This window comes from Corvus brachyrhynchos, unplaced genomic scaffold, assembly GCF_000691975.1.
Source record: "Corvus brachyrhynchos isolate BGI_N302 unplaced genomic scaffold, ASM69197v1 scaffold4, whole genome shotgun sequence".
In the NCBI taxonomy this organism is placed as follows: domain Eukaryota; kingdom Metazoa; phylum Chordata; class Aves; order Passeriformes; family Corvidae; genus Corvus; species Corvus brachyrhynchos.
Window position 1 is genome coordinate 8,546,820 of NW_008237878.1, and position 15,742 is coordinate 8,562,561.

A 15,742-nucleotide genomic window follows, 5' to 3' on the forward strand; every position below is an offset into this window, starting at 1 on the left:
GGCCGCTGCGGGGTTCGCGCTGTCTCGCGTCCGCCCCGAGCGAGGCCCTATGAGTTACTGTTTTTCCTGCTTTCCTCGGGGTGTTGCAGCCTTTGGAGCAGAGATGGGCTCTGGCTGCCTGGTTTCTGTGGCTGTGCTGAAGTTACACGTGAATGGGCTGCATTTGCCTCCGGGTCCTGCCGTGTGGCTGAGCGCAGGCTGTGAAGCTGCAGAGACCCCGCAGCCCCAGCCCCACTTCTTTGCTGTGGGGAGCGGTGACACTCAGTAGAACAAGCCCTGCCATGACTTAGGTGTCACAGATTAATTCTTCTGGGATGCCTAGGACACCTGCACACTGCTTCCATAAGAATGAGAATTGAGCATACAGTAATAATCCAAATTTCATAATGTCCTGTTTGCAGTTATTTTCCACTTTAAAAACTGGGTTTCCTTTTGGTATGACCAAGCAGTAGTGTGAATCAGACAACTGGCTGTCATTTCTGATTCCTGCTTTAGCTGAGAGCAAGGGATGCTGGAGAGGAGGCCAGAGGTACCTCAGCAGCAGGTATGCTAGTGGGAAGTGTGCTTTAAATGGAGAGAGAGTTTCCTTCTGTCCCTTACACAGCTCTGATTCCTGCATTGTGGATCTCTTCCTTGTTCTTTGCATCTGTTGCATACTCTTAACCTGAATGACAATAACTCTAGGTTCACCACGGGGTATACAACTAATTTACAGACTGTCTTACTAAATACTATTCATATAAATAATTCACACCTAAGAAGTGGTTTATTTTTTGTGTGAGGAACTCGCATTTACTGATGTTCTGGTCTTTCTCTGAACAGAAGTTACCTATGAGAAATTGTCTAGAGGATCTTGTGAATCTATCAGGCTGTGGCTCTCAATTGTTGCAACTCCTCTTTTTATAAGTAAGACTAAAGAGGTTTAATTTCTGGCAAGTGTAATACTTTTTACCTGTTTCAAAAGCTGAGGGATGGGTATGCCAAGTCCTGTGAGAAGTTGTGTAACTCCTAATACTCCCCAGTTAGTAGACCAGATTAACTTTCGTTAGTAACTTGTTTCCTTATTATGCTTTTTGTTAGTGCAAATGACAATAGCTTTTTGTGTTCTTTCCTTTGGTTTGCATGATTCTGGTTAGAAAAGAAAATGTCACAAAATTCTTTCAGAATGATCACTCGGCAGAACTTTTTCAATCCAGACTTCTTGTGTTGTCTTGTCTGAGGGAGTGCAATAGCAAATGTTGCTGCCCTCCATCTTTCATCGCTGTATTCTGTTACTAAAGGGTGTGCAGAAAAAATTATCTTCTTTTCTCTGTTTTGTTCTGATCTTTTGTTAATGACATAATGCTGGAGCACCATGCCTTTTGATTTAAAATCTGTCTCTAAGATACATCTATTAGTAATTGTTTGTTTTACTGCAGAAGCTCTGTTGATAGCTGAAAGATGGCTTGAAGTGTGTGCAGCACAGATGGTTTATATAGAGCCAGTATGGGATAACAAAATACAGGAAGCCATTAACAGGGACTTGGTTTCTTACTTGATGTAAGTGGACTATTCTGTCATTTCAGATACTTCATCTTATGTCTCTGGTGTCTGAATAGTTTGCATATTGGTGGGTGATTCCATCCCTGATTTGAACTTTCCTGATTAAAAATAAGCTGCACAAATAAATACTTGTGTCTGAAAAGGTTTGTAAATAAAGCCCCTCTAAGAAATAAGGGTTGAAGTGTTTTTGTGGGGCCTGAAGACTGTATTTTACTTTGTTAAATCATAGTTAGAAGAAAGTAGGTTGTCGTTAACAGAGTGCTTTTTAGGTTTGTTCCTCATCCCACCTCAAAGCCGTATCTTCAAAAGATTTAGATCTAAAAAATCCTTTATCCCAAACTAAGATTTGGAGAACTAGGCCTGTTCTAAAGCAAAAGCAGCCATGAAAAAATTTTCTGTTTTTTTTTCAGCAGCATATATTAAGATTTTATAATGTTGTTTAGTGTTGCAAGAGTTGTTTTAAACTTGGGTTTGTATTTTTTTTTCCTGTAGATCATAGCTTCTTAAAGCATTCATATGAAGATGGCTTAGGCTGAGTTTAGGTGCAACTTTAATGTGGCAACTGAACTAGTAATTATGTAAACCATCTGTTGGTGCTGAAAATAGTCAGTCTTCTGAAAAAACAGCTAAGGAAAAGGTGAAGAATTTCAGGAAAAGCTTTGTAGACATGGTGAAATATCACACAGAAGACCAAAGCTTGTGTCAAATGAATAGTTTGCTTGTGTATTGTTCTAAGCAGTTTCTGTTAATTTAAATTTAGTACAACAGACTGGGTAGGTGTAAACTTCATAGCATTGAATCAAGGGCTGTACTTGGCAGAGGCTGAGTTTCTGTTTCCTGAGGCTGAAGGTGAAACTAAAAAAAAAAACAGAACTGAAAACAAAACCTGAAACTACTATGTTCTTACCTGAAATCTCCAGAAATTTAAGAAGAGATTAAGCTACCATTGAAAATGTACTTTTGAGGATTTGCACTTTTTTCTTAGTAAGAGTATGTCAACTCCCTGTAAATGGGGTTTTTAGATTGTTAGGGAACCAACTGCAAAATTCTCTGATAGGCTCACAGGCTCTCCGTGTTCCGTTCAAGTCAGAAGAGCTCAGAAGTTCTTACCGGAGTTAGTACATCTGAGCTGGAACATAATCTCCATGTTTTTGTGTTGCAACAATGAAGTTGTTCACTAAGGTTTTCTTTCTGTGTATTTATTTCCAACCATAATTCGAAGATGAAAATTATGCCTTTCTATGTTTGCAAAAGTTATTTCCCTGGGTAAGTGTGTTACAAGCAGTCTGAGTTTTGCTGGAATGTGCACTTAAATACAATTAATCTTATAATGTGGTGTTTGTGGAGTCCTTTTCATTTTGAAAGCCAAAAAAGTACATATTGCAGGTGCACAATGACATCTCACTTAATAGATTCGAAATTACAAGAGCAAGCCCTGTCAGCTTCATTTTGTCTCCTGCTTTATGCTTCAATCACTAGCACTGCATCAGAGAGTAACTATGTAACTTCCAGGGGTGTGTTGGGCACCTTTCCACAGCCATGAGTCAGTCCCTTCATAGGTCTGTGTACCAAATCTTTTGTAGAAAGTGAAGTTTTGTTGCTGTTGCATTCCTTGACTTCAACAGGTGCAGAATTACGTCCAATATATTAAGCCATTTGCAAGTGTCTCATCTTGATGCCAAATGTTGTGTTCTGACAACAGAGGCAATTTCAGCACTAAAGCTTTAATAAATTTTGGCTGTTAAACTTGCCTCATATTGCAATATTTTATCTGTGTATTCACTATTTAAAAGTGGCTTTCTTTTTAAGCCTTAAAATAGGATGCTATTTTCTTCCATGATAATCTAGACATTTTCCTTATAAAGAACTGCATATCTGTACCTTCAAGTCTTTTCAGCAGTAAAACTACTGGTGAGTTGTACATGTTCTGAACATTTCTTTATTCTTTTCTGAAGTGATTTTCCTTTTTCATGTGTTTCATATTTTGAAATTGAAGTAGTGAAACAGCCAGTTTTGCTACAGCACATTGTTGTCTTAAAGGCAATTGGAAATGAAAAGCTGAAATAAATCCCTCTCCTGACAGACTTTCAGAGTTTTTAGTTTTCCTTAAACAATGATGAATGTTGACACTCATAGCTTTTAGATCAGAAAAATGTTGGAAAAGCATTTATATTTTTCCTATATTATTCCAAATAGAAAAATGGAGCCACATATTTCTAGGACTGTAGGGTTTAGTTTAAAAACTTGTAAAAGACTTTGCACATCTACTTTACAAGGAATTCAGTCTTTCCAAAGTTGCATTTACTTTGGACAAAAACAAACATGAAGTTACTTTTAGACATGGCTTTACACAGGGAACTGTTATAGTTCACTTGTTTGAGGTTTCAGAAATGCAGTTCCTCCACTGGACTTAGTAAGCTTGATTACTCCCACCTCTCCTCCAGCCTGAGCTCACAAAAGATGGTTCTTTCATCACACCTAATTTTAAGTATTCCAAACTTACAGTTTTCACTGGCAATGTTACTAAATTAATATTGCATTTGTAGGTTCTGCGAAGATTGTAGTCAAAATATTAGTTTCCATATCATACTTCAGTAAATCCTAATTAGAATATTTTTGTTGGCTACTGAGTATTTCCTGAAAAATAATGAGTAATTTGCCTTTCTGGTGTAGGCCATGGTGATGCAGAGCACTGAAAATCTGTGATTTCTCATCTCTCTCCAAAGCTTTTTGTGTTCACTAAGTTTCATTACATGTAAATGTGTGTCCTATTTTTTCCCTGCAGTTGTCCTACTTCATAGCTTTCACTTATTGAATGGCTGACTCATTACTACGGAAGTGATACAGTGTGTGAGTGGTGCAACACACACACACCTGCATTGTTTAAAAAGTAGGGAAACACCAACCATGGCTGCTGCTCCTGCCTCAGATGGGCTTAATGGCAGATTGTTCAATAGCAAATAAATACTGTGCTCTGTAACAGAGAGGTCTCTGAGCTTGAGCAGCTTTCCTGATGTTGTTGCTACTTTTCACATGGAAGATTTTCTAAATAAACATTTAAAAGAGCTTCTTACTAGAAATTGTTCCAATCCAGCCTACTTAAGCAGGGATTGTATTCATGCTTAATTAGGCTTTCCTCTCTTTAATGCTTATAAAATAAAGCCCTTTCAAACTTTTAGTTGATGTGACCTGAAGGTGACCTGGATCTTTATAATGGTTGGCTTTTCAAGCTTGTTGGATTAAACAGATGTAAAGCAGAAATCTGTGGAAAAACAGACTGGCTATCCTGAGTTGGAAATTTAGAGACTATTTGCTTGGGGAAACAGCATGTATTACCCAGTATTGTTGAGACTCTACATTTTATTATAAGAATCTCTTAACTCACCACTTTTTTTCTCTCCTATTTTGTCTCTGCAAAAGCCTTCTTTCCTGTTTGCTTCCTGTTTCAAAACCTAGGAATGGTGATAAAGAGCAATTGTTAAACATTTGGAGTGCTTTGCTGTGCAATTTTCACCCAGGAATGTTAACAAAATTTTGCTGAGGAAGGAGCTCTGAGCTGCTGATGCTAATGTTTTAATAAGTGCTGGATACCAGGGACTAATCTTGGTAAATTTTGGAAAAAAACCCCCACCTAAATCTTGGCTCTGCATGAAAATGGGTAAGTTCAGGATAACATTAATCCCACACAGTGAGTATGAAACTGTTACTGGCAAAGGATTGGAGAAATGCAGTGTGGTTGTCACTGATCCATGTGGCTATTTGGAAAATATTCCTTTTCAGAAATTCTATCCAGAGCTATGTAGTGCTAGGAAGATTTTAGGAAATGACAGTGTGCAACTGGGGTCACACAGCTTTCCCTGCTCCTGACCTCCTCCTCCCAGCACCACTTTCCGCTTTTTTTGACTAATTGGAGCAGCCAGGAAATGATCCCATAGGTAAAACTACTTTCCTTGGCATCTTTAAAAATGTATTTTAATCTGCTGCAGGAATATCAAGGTTGTGTCATGAAGTGGCTTGGCAGTACTGATAGGAAGAGCAGCGGATGTACAAACCTTACCTGTGTGGAGGGACGCAGGGAGGTTGTTTTAGGAATGGTTTTGTGGCCTGTCTTGTTGGAGACTCCTGCTGACAGTGACCTTGCTGCCCGTGGGCAGAATCAGAGAGGGAGGTTGTCTCTCTTCTGCAAGCTGAGACCTTTCTTTCCCAACCAGCAGCTGTTAGGGCTCCTTTGAAGTTATTTGGTAAACTGAGTCATAGGAAAAATTCTGAGCTATTCATGTAGGAGTGAAAGATGCCATGGGAATTTCTGCATGAGTGTAGCTGACCTAGACCTCCCTAAGACTGGTTGTTGATGCCTAAAATTGTTTGCAGAAGTGAACTCTGGTAATTACTAGCTTTTTCTGAAGGCATTTCCACCCTGTTTTCCTATGTTAGATGATGCTGTTAAACAGAGATGATCCTGAGGGTGCCTCTGTTTTCCTTATGCGTTCATTTATTTCCTATGGGCACAATCTCAGTCCCACTATCAGGCTGTCTCTGAAGAAGATTGTTGTAATTCAGTTTTTTTTTTTCCTAACCAAAACAGAATTTGGCAGAGTAATAAAGGCTTTTGTGCATTTAGACTTGAGGAATTGAAAGCTCTTCTCTGCTCCTATGGGAAGCATATATCAGTGGTGCTAATTATAATCCCACGACAAGCTTGTTGCCACATGGAGGCAATAGGAAGTATCAACTTCTCACTAGAACTCAGCATGCTATGGTCTGCTGATTATGTGTAGCCATGGCAGATACCGGGAATGGGATTGTATTTCTTATCCTGGCTTTCTACTATTGCTGTTCTTTGACTTTCAATCTCATTACCAGCTTTGGGAAAAAAAAACCCTTAACCAACCCTGAAGACCATTTAGGCTTTTTCATTAATTGTATTGACAGGGTAGTGCTGAGTTGGACAATGATTCGTTATGCTCAGTGCTGATGGAGAGAGTGTGGTGAGGACTTACCTTTTCCATACAGACAGAACTAATGACCACACCTGGAGAGTGTTTGCTCTTCTCTTTCCAGTTGCAAACCCTGTGACATAAAAAAGGGACTTGATTAGTGCTTTAGGACACAAAAGCAGATATGGATGGGATGGGAAAATGCTTGAGTGAGTGTGGGGACAGATAGTTGTGGCCCAAATATGGTTTTATTTTAATATAATTTTATTGTGTGAATGATCTCTGAGCCCCAACTTGTTTATCATGAGGCTCTCCAGAAGAGCCATGTTCACCAGGGTGGTTGTGTGCAATAAGATGCTTTGATGATTGTTTAATGAATTTGTATTCTGCCTGTCCTGGCGCATTTTCTCGGGGCACGATAGAAAATGACAATTACTGGATAAAGAGCAAGTGCTACAAGGGATTGGGCAATAACTCTGCTTCTTTCAAAATCCTAGAAAAGATGAATGACTGCATGTGGTGAATCATCACTGGCATGGTATTTCAGAGAAACAGCCAATGTTCCTTTGAGACTTGATGAATAAGCAATTGCTGCAAATTTTTGTCTGTACGTGAAGTAGCCTCTTCCTACTTCCCAAAATGCAGCAATGGTCACAAAACAAGAAAAGCTATGTTGGTGGCAAATACGGGTTTCCAGGTATCCCATGAATTGATTTCTGTCACACAGTTTCCAAAGATAATTGCATTGGTTGAATGTCATCTGCTCTGTGGATTTATGTTCCTATTTATGGGAATTTGGGCTTCTTGTTTTGCAGGAAGATACCATAATTATGATTTCAAATGGGTAAGAGGAAGGAATATGAAGGGAGCATGTCAGGCTGACTTTCTGAAAATAGACACTTTAATTCTAATTTAACAGTTATGTGTCTTGGTTTGTGACATCTTGGATTTCTATTATTTTCAACTAAGCTGCAAGGACAAGAAGTATTTTAAATCACTCTGGTTTTCATGCTTACTTGTTTCTTCTCAAGGCTAAGTGGTTCAAACTTGCTACAGATATTTGAGAGCTCTGATAATAAAGGACATTTTAAGTGAATTTTAGAAAATAGAATAGCATTTTTGCCTCAGCAGCACTGGGCTTTGGAAGGAAATTTCAGTAAATAAAACCTGGATTAGTTAAGGTTGAATACACAAGGTAATGCCAGCTGGTAATTGTAGCTTTTGCCTCTTGTCGTAATTCTTGATTTACTGTACTTACTTGGTAGATGTTAAATGAGAATTTAATTCTGTGGAGGGATTCTCTGATGTGCCCCACATTTTTTGCATCCAATGGTATATTTATTTATTTATTTTTCAGTGTTACAGCTTTTCATTTAATTCCATTTGAGAGGGGAACTAACTCTGTGAGGTTCAGAAGGCAAATTCCAAAACCAGAGGACACTTCCCGGTACCTGAAAGAAGTTACTTATAAATGCATGTAGTGGATTTTTAACTGTGAACCCGAATTTCTACTTCTTCATGAATTAAACACTCACTTAGTTGGATTATCTACTTGGTATGCAGGTACATGTCAGATAGAGTTACTGTTACAGAATGGACAAATTTGGTATTAAGCACAAGGTGCTGGAAGTATCTTTTTTTTTTTTTTTACTTGTTATTTCATTATTGTTTATTCATGATCATTTGGAATGCAGCATTAATTTTAATAGCTGAAAAGACCTGCAGATAATGCTCTGATCAGTCCTTTTTGTTTGCTTAAGACCCCTATTGATGTAACCAGTTCAGCAAAATTTTGGTGGCATTTGAAATTGAAAAATTATTCAGCACTTCACATAAACCACGTTTGGTAGCTTGTCCCGGGGTGAATGAAGTCACCTGAGCTGTATGGCAGCGATGCACCGTGTGTTGCTGCACTGCAGGCAGGGCTGGTGGCACAAGTGCAGGGAGCCTCCTGCATGTCCCAGCCTGGGAATGCTGTGCAGGGAGTCTGTGTTTGGGTTAGAATTCCTCATTCTCGCTTGGACTGTGTGGCTGCAGGTGCCTGGTGTGACCGGGTGTTCCCTGGGGGGTTGGTGGCACCCTGAGCCCCGGGGCAGGTCCTGCACCCTGGCTGAGCATGGTAGGGATGGTGAATGTGCTTAAAGGGCACTGGGGACATGGTTTTTCCTACAGCTTTAGAGTGGCACAATTAGAATAAAGTGTAAAAGCACAGCTTCTGGTGTGGCTACTTCCTCCTCATCTGCCTCTAGGCACTCTCCAGCTCTCCTCACGGTTGGAAGTTTCGTTTTCTCCAGCAGCATTGTACTTTTTGGCTCTCCAGTTTCATGTTTCTCAAAGTAAATTATGTGGCCATATGTGCAATAAGACTTAGACAAAAAGAGCTGCATTTGTAGAGTTTTATGTATACTAATGACAAAGAAGTATCTATTACTACTTTTAGCCCAGATTAATTTTATTTCCTTATTAATTAAACAATGTCTAAAATGGAGATTATAGGATCTTATAGGACTATGTATCTATATTCTGATCTGTATATATAGTATAATCTATATTCTAGTATCTCTGTGTTATAGAATTCTGTATATCTATACGATCCTATAGGTTTATAGGATTTCCTTTTCTAGAAAAAGGACTTGCCTTGTTTATGATCTTTGAAATATCAAAAGTGTTTTCAAACTGAAACAGAGTAGGGGTAAGTAGGGTACTTTTTTGAAGTATGTCTGAGTAGGTGTGGGAAATACTTAATATCTATTTTTGAGATAACTGGATAAATCTCAAATTATGATATTGCTATATTGACCCGGTATTAGTCTACAAAAGGTATAGTAGAACTTGAAATGAAGAGACTGAAAAGAATTGGGATTTATGAATATAATTGTGGTGGGAGAATAATTAATTCTTAAAATTTAAAAGTGGTTCACTGAGATTTAGATATATCTGCATAGCTAATATATAAATATTTAACATTAAGCATGCATTATAAATGAGGAATTAACATCATGAGAAACAGATATGTTCTAGTTACTCAAGCATCTTCCAAAGCTTTTGTGGTAACCTTCGTAGTACAAAAATAATGAAAAGCTGTGCAGCTATGGGTATTGACTGGCATTTTACTTTGTTATGGTGGTGACAATAATTCCTGGGGGTACTTATTAGATACTGGAGGTGAGTAGAGAGAGGTTTCTTCAGCTGTTGTGTGTAGAGATGTGTGCTGAGTATGCTTTTGCTGGCTTTTTCTATAACTAAATTAAACTGCTCAAGTGCTCCACATGTCTGCAAGCTCTTGGAACTCTTTTGTCTTCTATGCTGGGAAAGCAGAGCGTAACAACTGTTAGGGACGGGTGTGAGCAAACCCAGCTCTGACTTTCCCCAAGGTGCTGGATATGAATTTTCTGGGTTTGAATGTTAGTGGTCATATTTGAAGAAGTACCTAATAACTTTCTTCAGCTCATTAGTTCTCATTTCTAATGACTTTTTCCTTTTTCTAGGAATACATAATCCGTGTCCAGAGAGGAGTTTCAACAGAAAACAGTTGGCAGGTAATTTCTTAAGTTGTGGTTTGTGTAACCAGGATTCTTTTTTTAGGAAGAGTTTGAAAGTTGTCTATTCCTAGCTTTTAAAATTTGAGCTGAAAAGAGAAATGTTGATTTGGAATTGAGAACATGAAGTGCTTGAATTCCTTTGGTCAAAACTAAGAGAAAAACAGTATTGCTGCCAGCTACAGAAGGCATGTTTGCTGCTATTCCGAATATTCCAGGGAAAATGCCTGTCATATGTTTCTACTGTGTGTTGGTACAACCATAATTTTAAAATCTCAAATGCCAGTTTGCCTTTCTCAGTGCTAAAATTACAGCTCTGCTGGTATGAGACCAATGAAACCAAGAAGTAGTAATGAAGATGAATGACTATGAAAAGTTGTTACATCTAATATGGCAAAAATGCCTTGTTTGCAGACAACTTTGCTCACAAATACTGTTTTAAGATAATTTTTAGAAATGCATTTTCTGTCTGATCGAGTTGTGATTAAAAACTCTTTTTTGCTCTCTGGCAGTGTGACATAAATCCAGCAGTTAGGCATTTGTACAAAGATTGTAAAATAAGATGATCATAAATGGGAATTACTTTTCTCTGATGGGATTTTGAGGAGTAAAATGCTAATGGAAAAAGTAATTTGTTTCCTGAACATTGTTTTTTATTTTACAGATTGTGAGGCGATATAGTGACTTTGACTTACTGAATAACAGCCTGCAGGTAATTTTCACTCCTCATATAAATTAAAAATGTCATTAGAAGGATATATTCAAAATGTCTTGTGATATTTTTATAGATTGTGGTGAAGAAAAAAGAAAAATTCATGTAGCTGTAAAGAGAAACTGTGACTTCAAATGTAACTTGAATGTGTACTTTTTCACCCTTAAGTTTTCTCTTGTAAAATTTCAATTTTAGCATCAAAAGGATCAGTTTATATAGAAATGGAGGAAATTGGCAGATACTGAATCTTTCCCTTCAGTCCTGTGACTTGTTCCGGTTTTATGTGTTTTTATTTGTTCCTCCTTTGATTTGGGGAAAGCCAAGGCACATACCAACCTTATAAATTCAGCATTGAAGTGCTGTGTGTCTCATTATTTATATTCCTCTAAATCACTACCAGATGCTGCTTCTCCTGTGATGGTTTTCTGTGTCACTGAGGAGTGCTCCTTGGTCAGACACTGGACTTACTGTGTGTTTTCTTCTGCTTTTTAGGACAATTATTTCTTTTTAGTTTGTGTGGGAAAAAGCAGGGTATGTGAATGTGTTTGGGAACACAGGGGAAGCAACAGTGATTAACATCTACAGCAGACAAACTCATTACTTGAGGTTTCCATACTGGTCAAACAAGACAAAAAGTGAATGAGGATAGATTCTTGTGACTTCAAAATTTTTCCCTTGTTAAATGTTGCATGAACTCAAGAGCTTAATACTGCTTCCACTTCTTCCCTCCTCCCCAAATCAAACCAAATCAACTATGTGCTTGATGAACCTCGGTGAGGAAAACCCTGTAAGGGTGTTGATTTGTGTGCTCTGAGTGCCCGCTGTAACTGCTTCCTGTGCTGCAGGTGGATGGGGGCAAATCAGTCATAATTCAACAGATGCAGCGTGGTTGCCTTGTGGAATTACTCTGTTAAATGTGCAGTAGCACGTAGGAACTTCTATCATGACCTAGAAACCTCCTCTGTGGCGTGCTGAATAAATGCAATACAGAGGTGTCTCCTGCTCCAGAGGCATCCAAGATTTAAAATTAGACAAACACCCACGGGAACACAAGTTGAGATGGTACTAGTCATCAGAGTACTTTGGGGTCATTGTGGTCTTAACCATAGTTTTGATAGAGATCACAGAGAGAATTTTGTGAAAGTTTTAAAAAGAAGGAAGAGTTCACTTTGCAGCCACCTATAACAAGCTACTCTTAACCATGAGGGAATAGAATGTGTTAAGGCATGAAAAGGCTTTGTTGCCTTCTCATTTACCTTTCAAATGAGTCAGCTTTAGTAGAGAAGGCAATGGACCTTTAAGGCTTAAAATCCAGAAATGACAGGTGCTGCCAAGTTAGGCCTGTGTGGCAAGTCTATAAAGTGAAGGTAAATCGGTTATGTATGATGGAGTTTAGAAAGAAAAGGCCTTTGTATCTGAAATAGAGGTGAATGATAGAAGTGTAGGGTCCAGGAAATTATCTGACAGCAATTTGCGGAGTGGGACAAAGGGGAAATTTGAAACAAGAGAGACTAAGATCCAGGACAAAAATGTTAGCTGCTTGGATGACTGGAAGACATTAAAAAGGATTATCAAAATGTACCTCTCACTTCAATGGGAGGATATGAGAGGGTGGCTAAATTAGCAGGCCATGTGCTTTAGCAGTTGGTCTCCTCCCAATGGCTCTTTTCTCTCACTGTTTCAGAGTTTTTTATAAATTACTCTTTGTGGTGCTGGAGCTGAAGTTTCCTCATCCATTAAGACAATGCAACACTCCTCAGATGTTTCCATCCAAAACTCTAAGCAACAATATTCCATCACAATATTCAAGTACCATGACACATTTTTAAACTCTTTAAACCCCCATGTTGTGTATATTGAAATTAGAGTAAACAAACAAAACTCCAAACAAAGCAACCCTCCCAAAAGAACCAATAAGAAGATACCAAACCCTAATCTTTTTCCTTCAAAGGTAAAAATCTGCTGGAAAAATTGCTGGAGTTTCTTTTGGGTGTGAAGCCCAAGTTCTCCAAGTTCTTGTGGCATACTTGACCTTTCTGTATGTCTGTGTGGATGTGTTTGAGCACAGCTGCAATTGAGTTGGAATGTGAATTTTCTGTTGTTAATCTGGTACTACCTATATGATAATAGTAAGGATTGAGAATTTCAAAATTGTCTAGGCTAGGGAATGCAGTCCTGCCAAATACCTTGGAAAATAATGAGGTATATGTATGTGACCCTGATCTGTATCAAGAAAGTTTCAAGATAGATTCCCTGAACTCTCAGTTGTACTGGATTGAAAAGCTTCTTCCAGTCGGTTCTGCATTTCTCCCTCTTTACTTATTTGACAGAGATCAGTGGAGATTATTGGCTGCTCTTCTATTTTGTCAAGTGAAGTGCTGGTACTGGAAGTACTGGAATTCACAGCAAGACATCTGGCTTTTGTGAAGCATTTTATTGCAGCTTTGAACAGACATTCCTGAGCAGGCTGTGGTTTGAAGATAAGAATGTTAATTCCCAGGTTCTTCCATGGAAAAGCCCATCCTGGCTTCAGTGGTGAGCTGGGGCCACTGAGAAGTAGTGTCTGAAAGCATGTGAGGTCTTTGCAAGGTCAGGCCCTCAGTGAGGTGTTCTTCTGTGGTGAAGTGTTCTTGCTGTGCTGTGCTGTGTGTTTTGGCAGATTGCTACAAAAACCTGGGCCTGAATGTTACTTTCTGCTGAAAAATAGCAGAAGTCTGATTTATAAGTTTTAAAACAAATAATAGTGGTTGGAAAACATGTGAATTAGAGTCAGTTTCTCTCTGATGGTAGCTAGCTGTCAGGTCAAGAAGGTAAAAGGTGATTATGATTTGACATGCTTTTTAAGTGAGCAATACTAGGAAAGGATTTAGTTCTTGTTTAGAAACTCAGTTTTGAATTGAAGTAAGAGTGGTCTGCCAAAGGAGAGTTGTTTGCCTCTGGTGTTAAAACTAATTTGGTGAATTACTGGCTGTAGATGATATATGGTTGCTTTTGGATTTACTCCTGGTTTTTATTAATGGCTTCTTGTAATTCAGACATAGTTATAGTTCTTTTTCAGTCCATGATTTGAAGTCAGAAAACGAGAAGTAGGAGAAGTGCTAAAGTTAGTAGGAGACAACTCCTGTGCAAATGAAGGAGGTAGAAAGGAAGGGGAATGCTACTTCTGCCCTAGTTCGTTGTGCTAATCTGTTACCTTTTCCACTGGTTAAAATGAAAGTTGTTCAAACACCAAAAGTCCCTGTCTTCTCCCTGGTGAACTGTTTGCTTTAGAAATGAGATTATTGCATCTGGTCTAATTGATTCCTGCAACACACAGTTCTTAAAGATAACTCCCAAGGAGATTCAGCTTACCGAAGGCAGGTGCTTTGATCTGCAGGACAACGATGTGTTAACAACACGAAAAATGTATTCTGGTAATTCACATGATGTAATTGAATATAAACACTGAAGATGATCTCTTTGATCTGATTTACACAAGGCTTTGAATTTTTTTTCATTGTCCTGTTTTGAAGGATTTCTCTGATTGTTTTCCGAAGTTTTGGATCTCTTATGTCAGTATAAAACAATTACTGTACATCCCCTGGTAGATTGCAGCTATTTCTGGGTTAGAAGATGGGTTTAAAAAATGTACAGGAACAAATTCAGAAGATAAAATGGAAAAGCTGCACTATATTTGAAATTACAGATTTAAAATACTAACAGAAAGGGCTTTACATTACCTGCAAACACAGAGGCAGAGGAAGGTTACTAATCTGCACTTGATGAAATAAGAAAGCATAGATCTTACCCGGAAAAAATGGTAAGGTGGGAATTGTTTTTGTGCTGTGGCAGAAGTATGTCATAGAAAGAATCTAGCTGAAAATTGTAGCCATTTAGTATCTGAAAGTTTTGTGTAGTGATCTTAAATATATGACTCACTAGGAAAAAATTGTCTCCTTGTATTTTCAGTGTCATTCCACTTACTAATCTCTTCACAGTGGGATGCGAGCTTCATCTGACTCTGATAACGATGCTTAGGAAAAATATAAAAGCTTGTACATACATAGTACAAAAAGAGTTATCCAGTAGTTAGCTTGTTGCTGAGAGTCTTTTACTTTCTGGGTTGCTAGTTTTACATCCTTTAGGCATTTTGAGAGCAAGGTTAGTAATTTTTCCTCTCTTTTTAAGATCTCAGCTCTAAGTCTACCTCTTCCTCCAAAAAAGTTGATTGGAAATATGGAGCGTGAATTCATCGCTGAAAGACAGAAGGGACTCCAGGCCTATCTGGATGTAATTACTACCCATCACATACTGTCTAACTGTGAACTGGTAAAGAAATTCTTGGACCCAAACAGCTATTCTGTAAATTACACTGGTAAGTAGGAAATACAAAACTGTGTTACCATTTGACTTCAGCACGTGCTGTGTATCTTCTGTGAATGCTGGCCAGGATCTACACTGAAGCATGGGGGAACAATCTTCAAAATTATCATACTGTGCATGTGACTATTTATGATAATGCTTCTCCAACTCTGTGCATGGATCCTGCTGGGATTGTCAAATCTAAATATTTGAATTATTTCACAGAGGAGTGAAGAGGGTCAAGATCTGTATAAGCAGAACTTGGAGGAGGGGTAGTTGGTGAGAGTGACATCTACTCTTCACAATTCATAAAAAATGAAAAGAGTTGCTCTTGGGAAATAATTTGTCTGCCAGAGTGTAAGGTGGAGTTAAGTTTGTCAGCTTAGTGTTCTGTTAAAACAGCCCATCTTCTGAACACTGAAATCTTTGAAGAATTGTGGTTATCTTGTCCAGCTCCTACCCTTGCTATGGTGTGTGAGACTTCTAGAACTAATTGTTTGAGCTAGGTTGAGTACTTTTTCAAGGCTAGACTAAGCCAGCCACCCTCTTCCCACAAATACTGGAAAGTCACTTCATTCCTTAAAATGATATCCCAGTGATCACTTTCTTCATTACTAACTGTTTCTTCTTTGAATTTGTCTTACTTCAGCTTCAGCCATTGGATATCATTA

At 38.4% G+C, this 15,742-nt stretch overlaps 1 protein-coding gene across 9 annotated transcripts in view; it reads left to right on the forward strand.

Moving 5' to 3' along the window:
• Positions 1-519: 519 nt before the first annotated feature.
• PXK (PX domain containing serine/threonine kinase like) overlaps positions 520-15,742 on the forward strand; it is a 34,423-nt gene continuing 19,200 nt past the window's right edge. For 3 of the 9 annotated variants that reach the window (XR_001861438.1, XM_017732583.1, XM_017732587.1), the window contains exons 1-4: positions 9,552-9,644; positions 9,968-10,018; positions 10,683-10,730; positions 14,898-15,084. The gene's annotated coding sequence lies outside the window, so the exon portion shown is untranslated. Of the gene's footprint in view, positions 545-7,864; positions 8,043-9,549; positions 9,645-9,967; positions 10,019-10,682; positions 10,731-14,897; positions 15,085-15,742 lie in introns of those variants that run through there. The other 6 variants (XM_017732585.1, XM_017732588.1, XM_017732581.1 and 3 more) reach the window with 5 other exon arrangements.